Genomic DNA, 6056 nt, shown 5'->3' with positions numbered 1-6056 from the left:
CCTGCCTGTTGAAAATACTTGAATTTACATAATCCATTAGGTTGAGAGATCATCAAGTCCAACCTTTGATCAAACACCATTATGTCAACTGGACCGTGGCAGTGAGTGCCACATCTAGTCTTTCCTTAAACACCTCCAGGGATGGTGACTCTACCACCAGGCTGGACAGCCCATCCCAATGTTTAATCAGCATTTCTGTGAAGAAATTCCTCCTAATGTCCAACCTGAATGTCTCCCAGTGCAGCCTGAGAGCATGTCCTCCCATCCTGTCATTGGTTACCTATTAGAAGAGCCTGGCCCCAACCTGGCTGCACCCTCTTTTCAGGGAGCTGTAGAGAGAGAGAAGGTCCCCTCTGAGCCTCCTTTTCTCCAGGCTAAACTCTCCACAGCTCCCTCAGGCATTCCTCACAGAATTTGTGCTTCAGACCCTTCACCAGCTTCACTGTCCTTCTCTGGACTCACTCCTGCCCCTCAATGTCCTTCCTGAATTGAAGGGCCCAGAACTGGACACAGCACTCAAGGCGTGGCCTCACTGGTGCTGACTACAGGGGACACATTGTCCGAGTTCCTAGTTCTTGAAAGAGCTGTGGGGTTTGAAAAACTAGTTTTTGTTTCAAAATCTATTTTGTCATGTGATTTAAATGAGTTACTTCAAGGGGGAAAATTCCTTCAAATCAACCTATTGTGTTTTGAAACAAAACCAGAGCCCTTGCTGTGCAAACAATAGGGGCTGCATTGCCAGCATCTCCCTTGCCTCAGCTGCAACAGACCATGCACTTTATGCTGCTCGACTGGAATCCAGACTGTCGTGTCTGAGTGTTCAGGACAAGCTGGTTAAAGTGGTCTGAGATCAGAGAACAAGGCTGAGGGCTGCTGTCCTCCAGGGAGGGGGATGAATCCTGGGTTTCAAGGTGTCCTACTGGCTCTGGTAACTGGTAACATGTGGGGGTTGTTGCACTCTTCAGTGTGCTCCTTCAGGTAGGGCTTGCACAGCCTTCCCAGGTGGTGCCAGTCTTTAATTCAGCATCAATCAGACTAACATCTCAGTCTGTCATATTTGACAGAGCTGCTTTGTGAGGGAGCTCATTTTTCATGAGCTGCTGCTTTATCTCTCTCTTCCCTTCTTCATTTTCTTCTGCTTCATCTTCCTCTGACTTCTGTTTTATTTTTCCCTCCGGCCAGCCTGCCTAATCTTTATTTTTTGCTTGAAAGTCTTTTACTGTCTGAAAGCTGAAATTGTGGAGCATATGGGCACTTAATGCAGGCCACCTGTGTGCATCCAGGGACTCTACACAGTCCATGAATTGTCTGCTTGACAACCTCAGTGTAAAATATTCTGCAACCACAAACAGCAGGTATGAGTCAGGCTGCTGCCAAGACATGGTGGAAACCCTAAATTGTTGTGATTCCTTCCTGTCCTGTAAGTGTTGTTTATTTGCATAAATTCAGAGAAGCCTCCTGGATTGCCTCAAAGCTGCAGCTGTTTCACTGAATTAATCTCAACCACCTCAACTGTTTTTTGCTGCAATTTTGCCAGCACCCACTGCAGGCACAGCTGCAGGGCACAGCAAATTGTTTCCATATGTTCTTCACACAGCATGTGTAGTAGCACCCAATGGTGCAAAATGTTACTAGTGGGCCAGATCCTAAACTTGTAGATCTATTTATTAGGTGCTTGGAGTCTGGTCCTAGAGCATTATTTTGTACACAATTTATGCAGTGGAGCTTAAACCTGCAAATACAATGCAAGCAGCTGATAGTCATAATTATGGTGTTAATAAGTGGTGTTTCGTAAGTGGTCTCCTGGCAAGATGTCCTGTGTAGGCTGTTATACAAGCCATTTCTCCTTTATTAATTGTTGCTAATTATGTTTTCACAGTGAATGATCCAGTAACTAGCTTAGCATGGCACAATTGAACAAGAGAAAAGTATTACAGTTGCTCAGAGAATAAGTAGAAAAAAACATAAGTCTTGGCTGGGTCTCTCACTGCTACTTGCTGCCCTCAGATGTGTTCCTTATTTTTTTCCTTTATTGCCTTCCAGGCCTCATGGGCTGCACAGCCTGTAAAAGGAGCATTCAGGTGATATTATGTGTTCCCTTTTTCTAGTGCAAGTTATTCAAGGTCTAAATTTTTTATTCAAAGCAACCCAGCTTTTGCTATGTGTAAAAGCACATTATAATGATGGCCAAGATGTGATTTGTGTGCTTTAAAGAGTAACAATGACATCAATCATTCACTTGGAAGGTGGAGTTGCTTTCAAACAAATCTGGATGCCTTTCCTGGAAGTACTCATGAAGGAACTGCTGCAGGATTCTCTTATAACAAGGACTTATTTTATGGAGCTTGGATACAATTACTCATCCAGAAAAGCAGTGGCACTAGTGGGTAAAAACTTCAATTGAAGACTGATGTCTGTATAAACATATACAAGAGACAGGCCTAATCTGATTGGGTTTCAACATCCTAATAGTGTTCTAAAATAGTTACTGAGTAGAACAGACTCTATAAACAAATACAACTATATGTTTAGATAATCCCCATCTTCGTCTACTGAACAGTTTGAATAATTACGAGGGAACCCAAAGGGAATATGGATTTATGAAGATGATTTTTTGTAAAGCAAGAATATACAACATATTGTCCTCAAATCCAAGGCTCAGAGAACAAATGGGTCTTTGAAAATATGTCATGGTAAAAGACCATGAGGAAAGATCAGGGTGTTAACCAAGCCATTACAAACAAGTGGTGAAAAGAAACTGTCTGCAGTTCAGTTTAGGAACACGACTGGAAAAAGAGCAGCCAGGCTGAGACCATTGAGGATTGTCAGCACTGTCACAGTAGCACATGATGAGCAGCACAGGATTAGGAAAAGCTGCCAGCATGTGCTGATGCTCCACAGGAAGGACTTGAAACAGAGAACACAGGGAACCTCTACAGAGAGCACAGGGAAGAAGGGCAGTGTGAAGAATGTCTGGGAAAGCATGAGCAGAATCCCAGTGCTGTGCTGCTCTGGAGAAAAATTGCAGAGCCTCCAGACCACCTGGTGCAGCTCTGGCACTGTACCACTCCTTGACTCAGGTGTATTTCTGCAAGAGGAGTAGGGAACTTGATTATTGCAAATACCCACTGCTATGATGCTTGTGGTTTTATTCCTTTATCCTGCTACATTATATTACCTTTGATTGAACTTATTTACTTTGCTCTTTTCTTGTTATTCTATTTTAAATTCCCAGTTAAACCCTCCAACTTGTTTAACTAAAGGCTAAAGACAGCAGAGGTTAGGGACTGGTCAAAAACTGTCAAAATTCTTATAGATTCAAGAGGTGTGTCATGTGTAAATATACACATGCTGCTTCTCCATTGAGGTGTTACTCATGGCCACAGGGCAGGTGCTCCCCTACAAGGGTAAAGGCAAGCAGAGGGCATCCAGATCTCTCCTTTGTCCTCCACTCTGCAGGGAGAGCTGGAAAAAACCTCTGTGCACTGACTCTTAATCTGGAAATCTGGAGAAATCGTGTGTATTTTAAATGGCCTTTAGGTGAAGCAGCTTGGGATGTTGTATTCAAGATGGGAAAATACTGGGAAAGGTGATTATGAGCAATGCTCTTCCACAGTGATGCAGAGAATAGTGTTCTCTGCTAAGACTAAGAATCTTTCACTTGTGCAGGTGATTACAAAGCAGGAAGAACTAAGGACAGGGAGACTCGCTTCCCATCCAGTTGTCAGATCAGTTTGATAGTGATCAATCTCCTCCACATCATCTCCTATCTGTGTCTATTTGGTGTATAAACATAAACTTGCAGACTGACTGGGACTGTAATCTGAATAGTGGGGCAATAGGTGCACAATCAGACTACTGCAAGATGTGTGGTGCATTTGTGCCAAGTCTAATTTGGCCTCTGGATCAGAAATAAATGGTCAGTTATTGCCAGTATTGTTCATTGAATATAGATGTACTAGCCTAGCCCCAAAGATTACAGTTTGCTGGAGGACAGTGGTTTGGAAGAAATTAGATTAACTAAAGAGTGATTTTTAAAGGGTATTTTTACTTTTAGCATGATGAGGGTGTTGAAATAATTGATAACCATTTTAATATAACTAGAGTCTGAGAAAGAGCTTGGTGGATAAATGCCATTTCAGATAAAGGTTTCAGTGAGATTTGCTTTCAAATACTTTCAAATGTATAATTTTTCACAGATTCACTTCTTGAGCAGCTGTTCCCGCTGGATGGTGAATCCCAGATAGCTGCTTTCATACCCTGCCTGTAGAGCAGCACATACTGCAGCCAAACCAGGGCTGCATCTTGCATGCCTGTGCTCTACACTGCAGCTTGTTTTAGTAAGAGAATACACTACACTGCTCTGGCCAGAAGATGGCAATGAGAAATGAGGTTTTACACTTTATTTTTTTATCAAGTATCGTACTGTGATGCTTCAAGCTGATCACAGTTTATATGTCAAATCCTTCCAGGCAGGTTTTTGTTGTTGTTGTTTTAATAATTAAAAAACCCAGCTCCACCTCTACACAAAGTCACCAGTGGGCAGTGTCTGAGCACATGCAGCAGGGAGGGAATGGAGGTGCAAGTTTAAAATCAATTGTCCCTTAACTGATCTTTCATATCTGATTTCCATGGACTGCACAGTGGTTGTAAAGCCCAAAAAACATTTAGCAGCTGTGTTTTAAGGACTTTGGGAAGACCACATGGCTGAAGATTCACTTGAGCACTGGAGCCCAGGGTAGATATTCCCCTGGAGCTTCAGCTGAGAGGCTTTTAACAGTGTAGGGGAAGATTTGTTAGAATGTGTTGATTTCTAAAGCGGGAATGTAGTTTTAACACAAGGTTCATTGCCAGAGATTCCTCAGCACCAGTGAAAATGAAGCTGTGTAGTTGCCCTTCAGGAGCTAGAGGCTCAGAAAAAGTATTACTCTGTTCCAGGGACATGAGGGTGTTTTTCCTGGTGTGGCAGCTCTGGTTCCATCATGAGATGTATCCCCTAGAGCACTTTGTGCTGCATTTCTTCTGGTTTTACTCTCACCTCTAGAAAGACCTTGATTCTTCACATAAGATAAGAAGTTCATGGGACTCTTCAAAAGATGATATTTGCCACTAAACTCTTGCTATAATTTTTATTATGCTGACTCCTAATACCCATCAGAAGTAGGAGAGTGGAGTTGGTAGAGGCAAACTCACTGTGGTAGAAGAGGAAATTTCTCTCCTCCTTTACTTTTTCCATGATTGACTGCAAAGCTGAGTACCCAAAAACAGAGGGGTTTTACTACTGAGGAATAACTTAGAACCAAGCAGTTCTTCTGACCTCAGTGAATGATCAGTTATTACAAACTTCCCCCTCAAACAGAAACAAAGACAGTAAAGTGTTTGCAAACTTTGCACAGGGTCCTTTGCTGATCCCCAGAAAGTGAGATGTGTTTCCAGGAGGAAGATGGACAGCAGGAGAATGCTGAAGAGATCAGACTAGAAGAGAAGTAAAACCACCACGGGGACAAAGTCAGAAGTTAGTGTAAAGAGCCAGGCTGACAGCTTGCCTCATTGCCTGATCCATGCTGATTGCCTCAGGTGATCTCTTGAGATAGGAGCTCATACCCCACCATTTCACAGTCCTGCTGAGGTGCTTTCAGCTACCCAAACTGACTGTAGCTCCCAGACCTGCTATTCTGCATCTCCTTTTTGGGGCAGGACAGCATTCAAGGCTCTCCCTGTAGGGGAAGGGAGATTATCTGTGGTGTGTGTTGTGCACCATGATGGCAATCTAAGAGCAAGTGATTAATTTTAGCTTCCTTGTTTGCTCTCAATTCAGCAGTTACAATGAAGACTCTCCAGTGTCCTCTGCTGTTCTTTAACAACTCAGCCAGACCCAGTGTCAACAAGGAAGAAGCTAATCAAGGGCTGCTGGCATAAATGATCAGACCCAGGACAGCACAATTATTGCACACGCCTCCACAGGTGCCCCATGCCCACTCTGTTTGCCTTTCCTTGGTTTTGGATTAACCTGGCACATCCTCCTCCTGTGGGGGCTGATGATCACAACCCTCTCA

This window comes from Haemorhous mexicanus, chromosome 10 (assembly GCF_027477595.1).
Source record: "Haemorhous mexicanus isolate bHaeMex1 chromosome 10, bHaeMex1.pri, whole genome shotgun sequence".
In the NCBI taxonomy this organism is placed as follows: Eukaryota; Metazoa; Chordata; class Aves; order Passeriformes; family Fringillidae; genus Haemorhous; species Haemorhous mexicanus.
Note: the sequence above shows the minus strand (reverse complement) of the source record.